Raw genomic sequence first — 17936 nt, 5'->3', positions numbered from 1 at the left:
TCTAGCTCAGTCTTGAGCGGTTCCCCAGGATTTCCGGGGGATCTCTCCCAGCCCTACCTGGAGATGCTGGGGATAGAACCTGGGACCTTTGCATGCAAGGCAGATGCCCTTCCACTGAGCGGCAGCCTCTTCCTCTTCCTCGCAGGCAAAGACTCCAGGGGTAGCCAGCGTGTTGCCCTCCAGATGCTGGACTACAACTCCCATCATCCCCAGCCAACATGGCCAGTGGCAAGTGCAGCAAGATCTGGAGAGCCCCACGTGGACCTGTTGCATGTGCAGTCCCCTAAATGATAGCCCGGGGCCAAGGACAAACTTCCCCCTGGAGCACGTTTCTGTTGGTTTCTGCTTTCCTTCACTGTGCAGCGAAAGGGCTTGTCACGAGACAGGTGTTTACATTCCACAGTCTGTACTGTTGGAGTTTCTCACGGGAAAGGGAGACTGGATGTGACGTACACTGGTTTCCTGTTTTTCACTGTTCTTTGCAGTTTCACTGTGTGATTCTCTCCGAGCTGTCGAGGAGAGAGGATGCATTTTCTGCTCCGGCAGAGGCAAGATGTCTTTCTGTAATATACCAGCTTTGAACTGTAAATAAAGCAATATAGAGTATGCAGCACGTACTCCTCATCCTTCCGCTGGGCACGAGACTCTGCTTTAAATCAACACGTGGTTATGGGCTCCAGAAGTCGAATCGGAGTGCCGGCAAAGGATCGGAATGCAGAGGGACAGGTCGGATCGGAATCTGCTCTGCGCGTAAAAGTGATTGATGAGGTATGTGCTACTGCTCCGGGCAGCCTGCCAGCTTCTAGTTAATGGCTTTATGGCTGGACTTTGAACTTTCAAAGCCGTTTTGCCGGGAATAGGCAAAAGGCTCCCAGGCACAAGTTACTATGCTGGGGAAATCGAAAGTAACTTTTAAGTGCGCTTTTGGAATAAGGCAGCTGCAGCAGTGACGCAGCAAGATTTAAAGCAGATCGCCGGGGTGCTAGCTGCATGGGCAAGGGGGAGTCTTCACAGACGTCATCCCATACTGCAGTGGAACCACCAGATGGCGCCAAAGCTTTGAAGGCAGTGAAATGCTACTCGTGTGGACGTCTAGGCCATATGAAGAGGGAATGCAGATATCCCAGGGCCAAGACAGAACAGCGCAGCGAAAGCTCATCGCGCGGAAAAGGCCGAGGCAAAGGCAAAGGTCCGGTGTCTAGGACAACGCAGCACAAGGCTATGGTTTCACGCTTCACTCCAAAGGTTGCAGAGGTCCAGAAGACGTCTAGATCTTTCTTCGTTGTTGATTCAGCGGCGACCCACCACATGTGCAACGATAAGAGACTGTTTGTGTCTTTTACACCGCAGGAAGGTGCGATTCACCAGGCGGATGACCACACTATTCCCAGTAAAGGCTACGGAACTGTTGTTCTTCACAGTTTGGACTTATCGATACAGAATGTGCTTTACGTGCCAGACGCCAAACATAATCTGCTCAGCGTTGGACAGCTGAATGAGCGGAACATTGACGTTTCCTTCAAGAACAAGAAGTGCATCATCACAAAGAAAAATGATTATGTATTGCATGCAGAATATGTTGATCGTTTGTTTGTTTTGTATTATGATGATGTTGAAAAGGATGACACTTGTTGCATTGCAGGTTCTAACAAAAGTTTGCATGCAGAATGTATTCATGATTTTCACCGAAAATTTGGTCATTTGCATTTTGAGGCAGTATCTAAAATGCCTGCCTTGGTTGAAGGTATGACTATTAAACCCTGCAGGTACCACATGAAGTGCAAAGCATGCGCAGCAAACAAGGTGAAAATGGCTGCGAAAGGTAAGGTGTCTAGTAGGCAAGCTACAGAACCATACCAGGTTGTTCATGCTGATTTGGTTGGACCACTAGCGCCCTCTTTGGGTGGAAATAGATACTTCATGGTTCTCATTGATGCATTTTCTAGATATATTTTTGTGTACAATCTCAAGCAGAAATCAGAGGCTTTTCCTAGGTTCAAGGAATTCTGTGCTTGGTTGGAAAATGTGCATGGTAAGAAGATAAAGACTCTTTTCAGTGATCGCGGGGGAGAATTCACTTCTCAGCAGTTTGAAGCTTTTCTGACTGAGAAAGGAATTCAACACGATTTGTCTAGTCCTCGCTCGCCATGGCAGAATGGACTTGCGGAAAGGGCAAATCAGACATTGCTTCAAGGGTTAAAAACCTTGCTGCATGATGCCAATCTTCCAGAGAGTTATTGGGCCGAATCTCTCTCGTGTTTTGTTTACAGTTACAATCGCAGGTTATCTTCAGCGATTGGTTGTACCCCCTACGAGAAGATGTTTGGCAAGAAGCCATACATCAAACACATGAAGATTTTTGGTTCTGACATGTGGGTTCGCTCACCACAAAATTCCAAGTTAGACAAGCGTGGATTGCATGGTATCTTTCTAGGTTATCAGAAAGGGTCTTACAGAATAATGATGACTGACTCTAAGACAATTAAGCTCACGAGAAGTGTTGAGTACAATGCAAAGTGGGGGGAGAATGTGGGAATTTTCCAATGTTATCCTGATGACGGTGATGAGACTGAGGATAGTCAAAAGCAACCACAACAACCCACACCCACTGATGAAGGTTCTGAGTCTGAATCTGAAACTGAATCGGGTGATTCAGAGGATTTCAAGAGTGCGAAAGCCTCTATGCGACCCTCTGAAAGCTCTGATCAAGAATTGGAGGAACCATTGTTCACAGTAGGTCGTTTTTCTCCTAAGAAGGAAGAGGAGAGTGTTGAAGACTTAAGGCTAATTCGCAGGTCACAAAGAGCCACAAAAGGCAGACCTCCAAAGAGATTTGCTGATGAGTTTGCTACGATAGCAGTAACAGCTGTTAAAAGCTCCAAGAAGGTATTTGAACCTTCAAGTTTCCAAGACATCCAGGGTTTGGATTCAAAGGAAGCTGAGCCATGGTTAAATGCCATGAAGGCTGAGCTTGATTCCTTAGAAAGGAACAAAACATGGGAGCTAGTTCCAGTAGTTCCAGGAATGAAACTGCTTGGAAGCAAATGGGTCTTCAAAGCGAAGACAGATCAAAATGGCAAGATAGTCAGACACAAAGCGAGATTGGTAGCCAGAGGTTTTGCACAGGTACCAGGTGAAGACTATCACGAGACCTACTCACCGACAGTGAGATATGAAAGCATTAGGCTTATGCTCAAGCTAGCTGCAGAGGAAAATCTACACATTAGTCACCATGATATTAACACAGCTTTTCTGTACGGATCTCTAGATGAATCACTTTATATGCTTCCACCTGATGGCGTACAGGTAAAACAGGGATTTGTTTGTGCTCTGAAGAAATCCCTTTATGGTCTCAAACAAAGTGCACGGTGTTGGCACACAAAACTCACTGAAGTATTGTTTTCTCTAGGTTTTCAGCAAGGGAAAAGCTGATCCATGTGTATTTGTCAAAGAGGAGGGGCAAAAGAAACTGTACTGTTTGTTTTATGTTGATGATTTATTATTCTTTTGGAAAGATGTCGCAATGTACAATAACGCCCTAGCTCAACTGAAAGAGCACTTTGACATGAAAGATCTTGGTGAGGTAAACAACTACCTATCTCTGGAAATAGAGAGAGATCAAGATGGTAACATTCTAGTACACCAGTCACGGAAAATTGCTGATGTGTTAAGCAAACTAAATCTGATGGATGCTAACCCTGTAGACACACCGATGACAACAGGTTATCAGGTAGATGACACTGAAGAAGCATTTTCTGACACTACACTGTACAGAAGTGTGCTAGGCAAGCTAAACTTCATTGCCAGATGTTCAAGACCAGACATTGCTGTTAGCTGTAATTTGCTAAGCAGACAAGTCAACAATCCTAGTGTCAAGGATTGGAAAGCTCTGAAACGCATAGCGCGGTATTTGAAAGGCACTATGCATTACAGACTGAGATTTAACAATCAGAAGTCTGGTGGTCTTGAGATATTTGCAGATGCAAGTTTTGGAAGTGACACTACAGACAGGAAAAGTACGTCTGGAGTTTGCTACATGTACAATCAAGGTCTGTTTGATTGGTCATGCAAGAAGCAAACAACAGTTAGTTTAAGTACTTGTGAAGCCGAACTGAATGCACTATCGTATTCACTTAAGGATTGTGAATGGTTAATACAATTGTGCAAAGATATGAAAATTCCTGTCAAATGTCCAATCCAGGTTTACCAGGACAACAAAGCATGTTTGGCTTTGCTGAAGTCTGAAGGTTGTAAGCAAAGCACAAAGCACTTGCAATTAAAGTTGCAGCATGCTAGGGAATGTATTCAGAAGGGACTCGTAACGGTGTCCTATATGCCAGGTAATGAAATTCCTGCTGATGTATTGTCCAAGATTGTATCAAGGGATCAACACTGTACCTATGTGCAGAAGTTGGGTTTGTACTGATATTGTGCGAACACGCTGCCCAGTGATGTTCACAGAAAGGGGGAGGATGTTGGTTTCTGCTTTCCTTCACTGTGCAGCGAAAGGGCTTGTCACGAGACAGGTGTTTACATTCCACAGTCTGTACTGTTGGAGTTTCTCACGGGAAAGGGAGACTGGATGTGACGTACACTGGTTTCCTGTTTTTCACTGTTCTTTGCAGTTTCACTGTGTGATTCTCTCCGAGCTGTCGAGGAGAGAGGATGCATTTTCTGCTCCGGCAGAGGCAAGATGTCTTTCTGTAATATACCAGCTTTGAACTGTAAATAAAGCAATATAGAGTATGCAGCACGTACTCCTCATCCTTCCGCTGGGCACGAGACTCTGCTTTAAATCAACAGTTTCCTTGCCTCTGCTGAAGGCAAGCACTCTCTTTCCTCCCCCCCCCCCTTTTTGCTCTGCAGTTTCCGTTTGAGAATGTGAAGTTCCGGTAGCTGCAGAAGGAGAAGTTCCAGATCACAAACAACGGGCAGGTCACCCTCCACTTCTCCTTTATCCCCAAGCTCAGTGACAACCAGTATTGTAAGCCATGGCTTCGCGCTGAGCCCTGCGAGGGATACTTGGAGCCCAGCGCGTCTCTCTCTGGAATCAGAGAACTGTAGAGTTGGAAAGGGACCCCAAGGGTCATCTAGGGAAGGCCTTGGTTTCCTTTTCATCCCCCCTTTTCCCCTCCTCTTCCCAACCCTCCTCCCTCAAACCTTGGGAGTTTGGTAGAGCAGGGGAGGCTTAACATTTGTGGGCTGCAGAGACTTCCGGGTTGGTGCCATCGGTAATGGCGGATTCCCTCTGAGTTTCTGAGGGACCAGCTCCGTGGGATCGGGTCTGACCCCTGCGGCGAAGTGGGGACCCTTCAAAAATCACAGGCGGGTGAAGCCTGTGAACGTGGGGACTTGGCGGGCGCCTTTTGCGCCCCCCCAAACTGTGAAGGGACCCTTTTATGGGCTCCGGAGTGAGACGGGGTGAGCGGCGCGGTGCTGAGAGTCGACTGCTGCTTCCGCGGAGTGAAGCCGCACAGCCGTTATCGGAGAGCGCTGACTTTTTCCTGGGACAATTTGACTTCGAAAGCAACTACCCGTGAGTAGGATAAAATTGGATTTAAAGGGGAAAATAACTTAATTCGGCACCGAAGCGGGAAGGTATAAACAGGAAGTCCGCCTTCCTTTCTTGTAAACAGATCAAAGCAAAGAGACTGTAAGCGGAAACTTTGAAAGACGTTTGAAAAAAGATTTAAATCCTAACATCAGAAAAGCGATCTCCCCTCCGGATTGCAGGAGAGGAGGGGGGAAAGGTTTGAACTGTATTTATCTGCAAAAAAAAAAAAAAAAAAAAAAAAAAAAAAAGAGGGAAAGGAAGCTAAAATCCACCGCTTAGAACCTGGGAACGGACTGCCCTGAGACAAGGAATGCCGCTCTGTGAAAAGCACTATCGGTAAACAGAGTACTTTTGACAGCTAACTCTGCAAGAGAGATACAGTGTTTCTGGACTTCTCCTGGCTTTAAAGTAACTGATTAAGTGCAATTGAAACTGTTGTTTTCTTGTGAATTGGGGGATTTATAAGGACTACTTTTTTTAAAAAAGTTGCAAGCTTTGACTGTTACTGTGTCCCCCTAGAGGAGGTTTGACATTGCTACAATAACAACTGGGCTAGGGGAATTTTCCATTTCAAAACAAATTCTAGCCGTGGGATTGACCTTGGACTTCTATGAGAGTGTTATGGCAGATGGAAGAGGAAAGTTAGAGTTGATTCAGGAAGAAACTACTAGGTCTGGCAGACCCTATCGGACAGATACTGCGTCGCAGCGAAGAGCTTCAACATCTGGTCCTTCTGGACCATCTGGATTATCAGGGGCTGCACCCCCAGAAGTTAAACCAAAAGTAATGTCGTCTGAAGACATTTTGGCCCTGGCACTAGGAAAAATTAATGAATCTTTGGAAAATTTAACTAAACAAGTAGCTGAAACAAATAAACAAGTAGCCGAAGCATCAGTTAAAATTGACCAAAATACTACAAGTATTAATAATTTGGGACAGAAGGTGAATACCAATACAGAGACTATTGAGAAATTGTTACAGGAATCTGCTTTGACCCGAAAGACAGCCGAAGAAGCAAAAGACATAGCAACTGCTACTCAAGAGAAGATACCACCGATATATAGGCAACTCGAGGACCACGGTTTGACGTTGTCTATGATTGAATTGAAGGCGAAACAAAGAAATTTGAGAATCAGGGCTGTACCAGAACTTGAGAAAGATAACTTGACTGACTTTCTTACGCAGGAATTTGCAGACTTCTGGCAACAGGATTTGGGGAAGGAAGAATTTAAGATAGTGAGCGCATTTAGACTTGGAAGAGGAGGAAGGAAGAACAAGGTGAGAGACTGTTTGATTACCCTTCGAACAAAAGAGGAGAGAGACAAAATCTTGAATCTGCATTACCAAAAGACTCTGGAAATATATGAGTCAAGTGTGGAGATATTTAAGGACATTCCAAAACATCTTTTGGACTTCAGGCTTAATTACGGAGATCTGGTTGCCCTGCTGAGCAGTAAGAGAATCATCTTTAGGTGGGAATTCCCTCAAGGCCTGTCCTTTAAATATAAAGGAAGAAAGATAAAAATAAGATCAGTCAATGACAAAGATAGATTCTTGAAAGACCACGGAGAAGACCTACAGAAAGAAGTGGAATCTGGAGAAGAGCCAAAAGCACTGGAAAGAGGAATACTAGGTATAGCAAACTTATCTTTTGGATTGCATGGTTCAGAGAAAGTGACACCACCGACAGAACAAGAACAAACACTTGGCGCAGTTGGAGGTAAAGAGAAGTAACCCCATCATGGCTCTGCAACTATTAAGTTGGAATTGTAATGGCCTCAACTCTCCTCGGAAAAGGAAAAGTGTTTTTCATTTACTAAAAAAGGAACAATTGGACTTGATTTGCCTACAGGAAACACACGTGATAAGGCTACATAGGAAAGTATTGATCAACAAGAGATTGGGACAGGAGTTTATTTCATCTGACAAAGTTAAAAAAAGAGGAGTAGTGATTTATGCAAAGGAGAGACTATCACCGAAATTCATTTTTAAAGACGATCAAGGAAGATTTGTGGCAATTGAAATTCAAATTCAAGGAGAGAAATTTTTGATAGTAGGAATTTATGCACCGAATGAGGGGAAATCTGAATTCTTTCAAAAGTTGCATGAGACCTTAATGGACTATTTGGATTACAATCTGATCTTGATGGGGGATATGAATGGAGTAGTATCTACAAATATGGATAAGGCACAAAGACAGGTAGTCACCAAGGATGGTAGACTACCGAAAACATTTTTCGAGCTGACAGACAACTTGGACTTAGTCGATACTTGGAGAACAAAGAATCCGTTGGGAAGAGAGGGAACCTTCTTTTCTGAAGCCAAGATGACATGGACTAGAATTGACCAAATATGGGTAACTAGAGGAAAGGCACCAAAGATAAAGAAAGTGGAAATTTGTCCAAAAACCTGCTCCGACCACAATGCTGTAAGGATGGAGATGAAACTAATATCAACTGGCTCCTTCAGATGGAGGATGAATGACACCTTATTCAGAGATGAAGAAGTGTATAAAAAGGCCCAAAAAACCTTGAGAGACTATTTTGAAATAAATATGAACACTAATGTTGAAAAAAGAGTAATCTGGGATGCAAGCAAAGCGGTCATGAGAGGGTTCCTGATGCAACAGAATGCAATAAAGAAGAGAAGCCAAAATGAGAAGAAAGATAAAATTTTGGAGAAAATAAAAGAAAGTGAGAAGAAATTGAGAGCAAAACCAAAGTCGCAGGAGATTTTGAGAGAAATAAAGTTATATCAAGTACAATATATGGAAATGATGAATCAGGAAATAGAATGGAAAATTAAACAAATGAGACAAAAAACATTTGAATCAGCTAATAAATGTGGGAAATTGCTGGCTTGGCAAATGAAAAAAAGACAAAAAATAAATATTATTACAAATTTAGAAGTGGAAGGAAAGAACATACACAACCCAAATGAGATTAGAAACTGTTTCCAGAGGTACTTTAAACAATTATACATACAAGGGCCACAGAAAGAAATGGACATAGATCAATTTCTGAAGATAAATGGATTACAAAAAATCTCTCAAGAAAGTAAATTAATGTTGAATTATAAAATATCTGAACAGGAAGTAGAAGGTGCCATTCAAAATATGCAATTGGGCAAATCTCCAGGACCGGATGGGCTGACTTCTAGATACTATAGATCCTTGAAAGAGTGGTTAGTACAACCTTTAAAGGAAGTCTGCAATGAAATATTGGAAGGGAAAAGGGCACCAGAGTCGTGGAAAGAAGCGTATATTACACTTATACCGAAAACAGAGACTGAAAAGACTCAGCTTAAGAACTACCGCCCCATATCATTACTTAATGTGGATTACAAAATTTTTGCAGACATTTTGGCCAAGAGATTGAAAAAAGTGTTGATGGAAGAGATTCATAAAGACCAAGCGGGCTTTTTCCCAGGAAGACACTTGTCTGACAATTTGAGGAATATAATTGATATTTTGGAAAAACTAGAAGTGAACATAAATACTAAAGCAGTTTTGATATCTGTGGACACGGAGAAAGCTTTTGATAATATCTCTTGGAGTTTTATGAAGAAGAACCTACAGGGGATGGGGGTAGGCCAAGGCTTAGAAAACGGTATAAGTGCAATTTATTCAGAACAAAAGGCTAAACTAATTGTAAATAATGTGGTGACGGAAGAATTTAAGATAGAAAAAGGGACACGACAAGGTTGCCCAATTTCCCCATTGCTTTTTATATCGGTCCTGGAGGTTTTGCTGAATATGATTAGAAGGGACCAGTTAGTTAAAGGTATACAAGTCGGAGCCAAACAGTACAAATTGAGAGCATTTGCAGATGACTTAGTATTGACGTTACAGGAGCCAGAATCTAGTACCAAAAGGGTTTTAGAACTGATTCAAGAATTTGGTCAGGTTGCAGGATTTAAACTGGATAAGTTAAAAACCAAGGTTTTAGAGAAAAAATTAACACCGATTGAGAGAGAGAGGTTTCAGAATGAGACAGGTTTAACAGTGGTTAAGAAAGTGAAATACCTGGGGATTAACATGACAGCTAAAAATGGGAATCTATTTAAAGACAACTATGAAAAATGCTGGGCTGAAGTGAAAAAAGATTTAGAAATTTGGTCAAATTTGAAGCTTTCACTGCTGGGTCGTATTGCTGTGATAAAAATGAATGTATTGCCTAGAATGTTGTTTTTGTTTCAAACATTGCAAATTGTGGACAAAATGGATTGCTTCAAGAAGTGGCAGAGAGACATTTCTAGATTTGTCTGGCAGGGCAAGAAGCCCAGAATAAAATTTAAGATATTAACTGATGCAAAGGAAAGGGGTGGATTTGCCCTGCCAGACTTTAAACTTTATTATGAATCAGCAACTTTCTGCTGGTTGAAAGAATGGCTGCTTCTTGAAAATACAGACATTTTGGATTTAGAAGGTTTTAACAACGTATTTGGATGGCATGCATATCTGTGGTATGATAAGGTCAAAGCACATAAAGCATTTAAGAATCATATTGTCAGGAAAGCATTGTTTAATGTCTGGATAAGATATAATGATTTATTGGAAAACAAAACCCCAAGGTGGTTGTCACCGATGGAAGCAAAAGCACAGAAAAAGCTCAATATGGAGGCCAAGTGGCCGAAATATTGGGAAATTCTGGAACAAGAGGGGGAGAGACTGAAATTGCAGAGTTTTGAGAAACTAAAAAACAAAGTGCGAGATTGGCTTCATTATTATCAGATAATGGAGGAATATAATTCGGACAAGAAAATTGGTTTCCAGGTGGAAAAATCAAAATTAGAAACAGAACTGTTAGAACCCAAAACTAAGATTTTCTCAAAGAGAAAATATTATGAAAATGATATACAGGTGGTACATGACCCCAGTCAAGCTTGCAAAAATCTATCATTTGCCCGATAATAAATGCTGGAAATGTAAAGAAACTGAAGGTACATTCTTTCACCTTTGGTGGACGTGCCCAAGGATTAAGGCTTTCTGGGAGATGATCTATAGTGAATTGAAAAAGGTATTTAAATATACCTTCTTGAAGAAACCAGAGGCCTTTCTCCTGGGCATAGTCGGCCAATTGGTGCCAAAGAAGGATAGAACTTTTTTTATGTATGCCACAACAGCAGCAAGAATGCTCATTGCAAAGTATTGGAAGACACAAGATCTACGCACTCTGGAAGAATGGCAGATGAAGGTGATGGACTATATGGAACTGGCGGAAATGACTGGCAGAATCCGAGACCAGGGAGAAGAGTCGGTGGAAGAAGATTGGAAGAAATTCAAAGACTATCTACAGAAATATTGTAAAATTAATGAATGTTAGAATGATGTTGGATAGAAATTAAGTGGTTTTCAGCTGTAATACTATAAGGGAGTATGAAAAATGGATTATTAATAGGTAAAAATTTAACGTTACAATATTTTAAGATTAAAGACTAGGATAAACAAAGAGGGTAAGGATTTGCTGAACCAACAAACCGAACTGGAATACAAAAAAGGGAGGCGTGAGGAGGTCCGGGAAACAAGCTAATGAAAAATAAGTAATGGAAAGATTGAGTTGTTTTTAACCATTTTTATTTTGTATTTTCTTCTTTTTTTATTTTTATTTTGTAATATTTTGAAAATCTCAATAAATATCTTATAAAAAAACAACATTTGTGGGCTGCATTGCCCCATGCTCAAGCCTCCAAGGGCCACACGTCAAAGCAGCTGAGCCCAAAGTGTAAAAGTGTGTGTGACCAGCTTTAAACACACACACACACAAATGAATTGAAGCAAAACAATGCTGGAGGGTCCCAAAAAACCTTTTGGCATCGCAGGGAACCAGTGAGAGCAGTGGGTCCAAAAATTACTTCTTTAAAAAAAAATGCATATTTTTATGTTGTGGAGGCACAAAAATATCTTGGGGAACATATAGAACTAGCCAAACTTTTAAAAACTCAATGAAATGTAAACTAAAAAAGAAAGTTACATTGGGGCGCAAAAATCCTTTAGGAGACAAATAAATACTTTCCCTTTTTATATTCTTTTGTTAGGGTCACTTTCTCTCACCCCCCAGTATCCTGTCACCATCTTCTGTGCAGCTGCTGCTTTGGAGGACTAGAGAGGAAAGTGGGGTGGGGGTGGGAACTGAGTCGCTTCTTTTCCTAATTCTTGAAGTTAAGGTTTTCCCGATACACCTGTGAGAACAGGAGGCTGTACTAGATGGGCCATTGGCCTGATCCAGCAGGCTCCTATTGTGTCCTTCTGTTCAATTATTCACCGTCTTAACTTTTAATTTACAGACAAGCCAACTTGGCTGTGCCAAAGAGTGTATCTACCTGACCTCCTCCCGTTTTAGGTGAGACGGTGGACATTTCCCTGGATGTGTACGTCAGCAAGGAAGAGAAGATTGAGGCTATCTTTGTCCTTCACCTTGACCGTGGCAAGGACTATTTCCTCACCATCAGTGGGAGCTACCTACCAAGCTGCTTCAGGACCTCCTTGGAAGCCTTGTGCTGGATGAGGCAGCCGATTGGCAAAGTTCCCGTCACCAGACTTATTGACCTGGTAGGGAAAGGGGTTGATTTACCTGGCAGGTTCATGTGCTGGATGTCTACCCTTCCCACTCTGCTTGCCTGCTTGAAAAACAGCTGCTCTTCCACTCAGCAATGTGGGGGCTGGGGGTCCTCCGCTGCATTCAGCTTCTGTAGCTGTGCACCCGCTTCCTGTGTGCTGTTCATGCCCTTTGTTTGCCTTGACTGAGTCATCCCAGGTTCTGGTCCTCCCACCTGCCCTTTCGCAGGGCCACTGAACCGTGTGCATTTCCCTGCCATCTGCCCAGATACTGTTCAGCCAACGGGCTGTTTCTTTCTCTTCTCAGGGCCTGTGCCATTAACACCCTTGGTTGTCTTTTGCTCTTGCCTTCCTCCTCTGATCTCGGGGAGAAGACAGCTTCCTAGAAAAGGTAACAGTTGGTTTGCTATCCTCTAGATGTTCTTCTGGCGGGCTCAAATCAGGTACAGGCAACGCCCCGTTTACACGGGGGTTGCGTTCCAAGGTACCGTGCGTTTAAATGAAATTGCGTATATTGGGGACAGCATTGGAAAAGCCTGCAAACACCCTCTAAACTTCCGGAAACCCTTTAGAAAGGCCTTTTGAAAACCAGCAGCACTTGCCAGCCTCCCTGCAAAACTCCTTGCTCCAACTCTCCACAGGCCTGAAAGGTCGGTGCCAAAGCTCCTGGGAGGGAGTCGAGATGCTGTTTCCATGCCGCTTTGCTGCTTTTGTGCTCTTGGGGGGGACATTTTTGCCCCTTCAAGTGCCCCTTCCAGTGTGCATGTGCCTCAAAGGCACATAAATGGAGTTGCCCTTGTCAACGATCAGCAGCTGCTCCATGCAGTGGCAGCTGGTCCCTTAGGGCAAACCAGGCACTACCCCACCAACCTGACTTTCCTCTCAGGCAACCCGCACCTGCCTGCCTTCTGACTCAAATCCAGTCCAGGTGGTGGCTCTAGCTCTCTGCTTTGGTCTCTTCCCTAGTCTCAACGTGGCCCTTGTAGAACTCGGCAGAGGAGAATGGAGATGAAACCAGAATTTGCCATCACTGCTTGTCACTGATTTTGCGCTGCTTGACTCTGGGCCCGCTTGCGATTGGCAGCACGGGAGGCAGAAAGCCCAGTCTCATGATGCAGGCGCCAGCCCCCTCTGGCCCCAAGAGCCAGTTTTCTCCTTGTCTCTGTGCTCAGCAACTGCTGCACAGGCTATGCCACTCTGGCTTACTCTTACCACCTGAGCACTGGCATTTGGGAAGCAGTAGTGGCTGCTTTGCGGTGGCTCGGGGAAATGTCACTCCTCTCGAAATCATATCTACTTGGGTGTATTATCATAGCCACAAGGAGACAGTGGTGACTGTCAATTTGGACAGCTGTAGACATTTAGAACCATGGAGGATATGTTTATCAGTGGCTACGGGTCAGGGCTATTTCTTGCCACTATTATCACAAACCACATGCTTTTGATTACCATTTTCTGGGGAACATGATAGAGTGCTATTGTCCCCGTGTCCCTATGGACTCCCAAGGGCATGTGGTTGGCCATTGTGGGAACAAAATGCTGATCTAACCCAGCAAGGCTCCTGTGTTCTTTAGCATGCACCAGCTACTCTTGCACTAAGACTCTGATACAGTATGTGTCATTCCCCACACCAATACACACACACACTCTCTCTCTCTCTCAAGACAGGGGCGGGGAGTATTGGGGGGGGGGATGAACTGGGTCCTAATCAACAGCTGCCCTGGGGATGAGGGGGTCAAATTCTCCATCCTTGCCAGCTCCTTTGAGTGATGGGCTGCTTGCCATTGCTGTGCTCCTAAAGCTCTCTTGCTCCCCCCTCCTCTCTTTCTCTTTCTCTTGAATGTGGTAGCTTGAGGTAGAACTAACCACCCTGAGCATTTCTGGAGAGGAAGATGGGAAGGAGGCCGGAGGCATGGTTCACCAGCTGCTGTGTGCTGCATTGCCCAGACAAAGTCGTGGGCTGGGGCTCCAGCTGTTGTTCAGTTTCTACCACTGCCTCTGCAACGTGCTCTAGACAAGGGGTGGTGAACATGTGACCCCATCATCTCATCATGCTGGCTGGGGCTGCAGCCCATCAACCTATGAAGGCCCATCCATGTTCTGTTGCTGTTTTTGTTACTTATTTCCTGCCCTTCACCCTAAGGTCCCAGGGCAGGTTCCAGCAATTTAAATAAAATGTTAGCCAAACCTCATGTCCACAGCTGCATATTCAGTAAGCTTTGGGGTGAACTGCACATCCGGAGTGGGAGGATTACGAGCTGCATATTAATAGAGGGAGGGGGAGCTTGGATTTGGGGTGCGAGCAATTTGTTTTTTGTTTTCCCACTTGAGATGCTTGCTGTGGCTAGGGCCGGGCAATATGTCAATATAGATATATTTTGAAATCAGCTTGAAGTCTAGATAGTGAGACTGGTTTCATAATTTCTGACCTGGCAATATATTGCGAATCATGATGTGTGTGTGTACTATGCAAAAAACACCATGTGGGGGGAAACTGTGAAGCCAGACAATGCTTCTCAAGATTCCTGCAGCCCCTGTGGACTCTGCCGGTTCAGCTTTCCCCTGCCCTCCTGCAGGGGGCAGCAAAAATCACAATGCGGGGGAAACCGTGAAGCCAGCCAATGCCTCTACATAGCTCCATCTTATTTCAGACATCGTGATATATTGGTGTATTGCAGTGTTTAGCTAGTGCTATATCACCGTGTTGAAAGCCAGCTATCGCCCAGCCCTAGTTGTGGCCTCAGAGGGCAAGACTTGTCCACCCAGCTGGAGCAAGGAAAGAATGCATACAGGCACACATTCTGTCAGGCTCTCATGCCAGTCCCGCTTGTCATTGGACCTCCAGGAGAAGCAGTTTCTGGATATCGTACCCCAGGATGGTGATGACTCCACTGAGCGGCCAGAGAGATCTGGCTTTTGGTGGTCCACCTCTTCAAGAATGCCTGCCACCAGGTGAGCTGAGGGGGACTGTACCATTGAAAGCATGGGTGTGGGCTGGAATCCAGTACCAGTTTTGGGGTGTGCAGGTTCCAAACGCCACAATTGATTTATATCTTAGCTACCGACTCGCTCTTACAAACTCCTGCTGTGAGTATAGTGGCACCTTGGTGGAGCGGCAGCGGGTGGGACATCCAGCATATGCTATTCCTTAGAGCGGCTCAGAAGAACCCAAGTGTTCCCAACCATTGTCTGTCTATTCCTAGCAAAGCGGCTCTCTGAGACTCGTCACTAGAAGACGCGGGGAATGATTTCACTCTCCCATTGCCCCAAATCATGAGAAGGGTAGTAGGAATGCTACTGTGGAAAGCAGGCGGGATACAATTCTCAGCCCTTGTGCCAGCTCTCTTGGTGATGGGCTTCTCTCCATTGTGGCATTCCTCGACCTCACATTATGCACCCCAGGGCTGGATTGTTCTTCATGCTATCCAGGATTTACCTCATCCCTTCCTAACGCATGGGTGATACTCTGCTTCAGGAGGACCTCTTCCAGACCCCGGGCATGCAGGAAGAGCTGCAGGAGATAACTGAGTGCCTGGACACCAGCATTCCCGAGACGATCCGTATCCTCTTTGGGGGGCATTGTTGGGGAGCAGGGCTGCTTGGTGGTTTTCTTTCGCTCTTGGCTGGAGTGGACCTCACTTTTATATACCTGGTGGCTTAGGTTCCTAGGCCACTCCATCCTTAAGGCTCTGGGACACAGCACAATGAAATGCCCACAGTCAAGTGCAGTCATGCATCCAAACAGCTTCACAGCTTTAACCCCCATTTGAAAACATCAGCCTGGCTAGATAGAGCAGAGGTGGGGAACCTTGAGAGGCCCGCAGGCCCCACATCTAGCATCATACGTGGTGTCAGGTGTGGAGACAGGTAAAGACATGGCTGCAAAGGAGCTTCAAGGGTGCGTTCAATTGTTCTTTGGCAAGCAGGGTTTCTTGACCGCACTTTTGGAGTTGACCACTAGTATTTGTTGTTTGGATTGAAACCATGCCTGCAGAAGGACATTTCCTCAGCAGATCAGCTTTGCAGGCAGCTTCGTCAAGAGGGGAGGTGTGGGATAATTACAGTGGGATGGCTCAGCTGGTAGAGCGTGACACTCTTAATCTCAGGGCTGCGGGTTCAAGGTCCACCTTGCGCCAAAAGGGGGAACTTGCAAGGTGGGCCCAGATGTAAAAGGACCAAGCTTCTTGCTTTGGACCAGCCTGGGAAGGAGGCAGGCTGCAGGTAACAGGACAGAACACTTCCCTTGCCAGGCTGTCAATAGCTGGCAGTGACCACTCGGTGGCCGAAGCTCTGCTCATCTTCCTGGAGGCAGTGCCAGAACCAGTCCTTTGCTATGAACTGTATCAACACTGCCTTGAGTGCTCACATGACAGCCACCTCTGTCACCAGGTCGGCCCCAGAGCCCCATCTCTTGCTGGCTGGTCTGTGGTGTGTACAGAAGCATAGAATCAGAAGGGATTTCCAAAGTCATCTAGTCCAAATGTTGCCGCGAGTAACAGGAAATCCACTAAAAAAGTAACAGGAAATCCACTAAAACATCCTGCTCCCGCCTCCTCTCATGCAAATGTTTTCGCTTCCCTGCAGCCACCCTCTTCGCCAGCCTCCTGCTATGGCCTCTGCTCAACGTTCTGCCGAGTGCCATCGGCTTCCTCCTGGGCTTCCTGCTGGGGGCGGATGACTACGAAAGGTGCCAAGCGTGACTGGAGACGAAGTGGGGAGGGAAGAGGCAAGGCCCAGCCTCTGTTCTCTGGTGCCTGCCCTTCCCCTTGTGCCATCTTGCCATGTGCCAGCTCCCTTCCCTGTGCTTCGCCCTTTCCACCTTTTCCTCTTGACTCCTGACACGGTTGCACACTTGGCTTTCCACATGGTTCCAGGGCATTGGCAGCAGGTTCAGGGTGCTTGGGGAGGGACCCTGTTGGAGGACAGTCATTCCCCTGCCCATCCTACTACTACCACCACTGCTGCTCTCAGTCCCTGCGCAGTAGTCCACGCTCTCCCCTTCTGCTGCAGCTGAGCATGTGCTACTCTTGGTGGGTACCAGGCATAAGGATTCCTGGCCTGTCCTGGGATTGCAGGACCTCTTTCTCTGTCCCCCCAGCCTTGATGCTCATCAAGAAGGGGCAGGGCAGCCACTGTGGCCCACGTACGCCTTAGCCTGCTCTCTATAGTTCAGCTATCTCTCCCCATTCTGCCAAGTAGAGTTCTAGGGTGTTCATTCTTCATGAAACACTAAGCACTGCCTAAAGGGACCAGGGAGGAGGAGGGGGCGCAGGCTGGGCAGCAGGAGGGGAGCTGAGGCAGTGGGTACAGCTGGGTTGGGTTGGGCTCCCCACCCGACCCCAAGTTCTGCAACTTTGTCTTTCTGCTTTTCTGTCCTGGGTTCCTGTACTTGGTGCACACACACTCTTAATTTACTGGGAAACGGTTGTTTCAAAATGAAAGATCCGTTGTGCAGAGATTGTTCTGGTGTTTGGAGGGGAGCTACACTTGCCTTTGCTGGTTTCTTGAAATATACTCAGAGTCGCAAAGTGATTTCATGCTCTTTATTCAGCTCATAGTGGTGAGGAGGAATGAATAAATGTCCCCTCACAGTATCTGCTTTATATACATTATTTACACAATGGGCTGCACATGATTGGCTAATTCTGGAATTCTACTGTAAGCCAATCAGGTTGTGGATTCACTTCTATCTGGAGCAGGATTGGGTGGTTCCTGCCAACCAATCATACTGCTGCATTGTTCTAGGACCAATCAGACTGCTGCATTCTGAATCCTATTGTTCTAGGACCAATCAGACTGCTGCCTTTTGGATCCTATTGTTCTAGG

General features: G+C 45.3%; 1 pseudogene across 1 annotated transcript in view; it reads left to right on the top strand.

Annotated features, from left to right (window-relative positions):
• Positions 1-16810, top strand: part of LOC308467678 (inositol polyphosphate 5-phosphatase OCRL-like) — a 33729-nt pseudogene extending 16919 nt beyond the window's left edge. The window contains exons 9-14 of the transcript in view: positions 4867-5032; positions 11896-12104; positions 14956-15062; positions 15586-15670; positions 16372-16491; positions 16695-16810. The product of the transcript in view is annotated as an inositol polyphosphate 5-phosphatase OCRL-like (transcript). The remainder of the gene's footprint in view (positions 1-4866; positions 5033-11895; positions 12105-14955; positions 15063-15585; positions 15671-16371; positions 16492-16694) is intronic.
• The last annotated feature ends 1126 nt before the right edge of the window (positions 16811-17936 follow it).

This window comes from Podarcis pityusensis (genome assembly GCF_964106645.2).
Source record: "Podarcis pityusensis genome assembly, chromosome: W".
Taxonomy (NCBI): domain Eukaryota; kingdom Metazoa; phylum Chordata; class Lepidosauria; order Squamata; family Lacertidae; genus Podarcis; species Podarcis pityusensis.
Note: the sequence above shows the minus strand (reverse complement) of the source record. Positions and strands in the feature narration are given on the sequence as shown.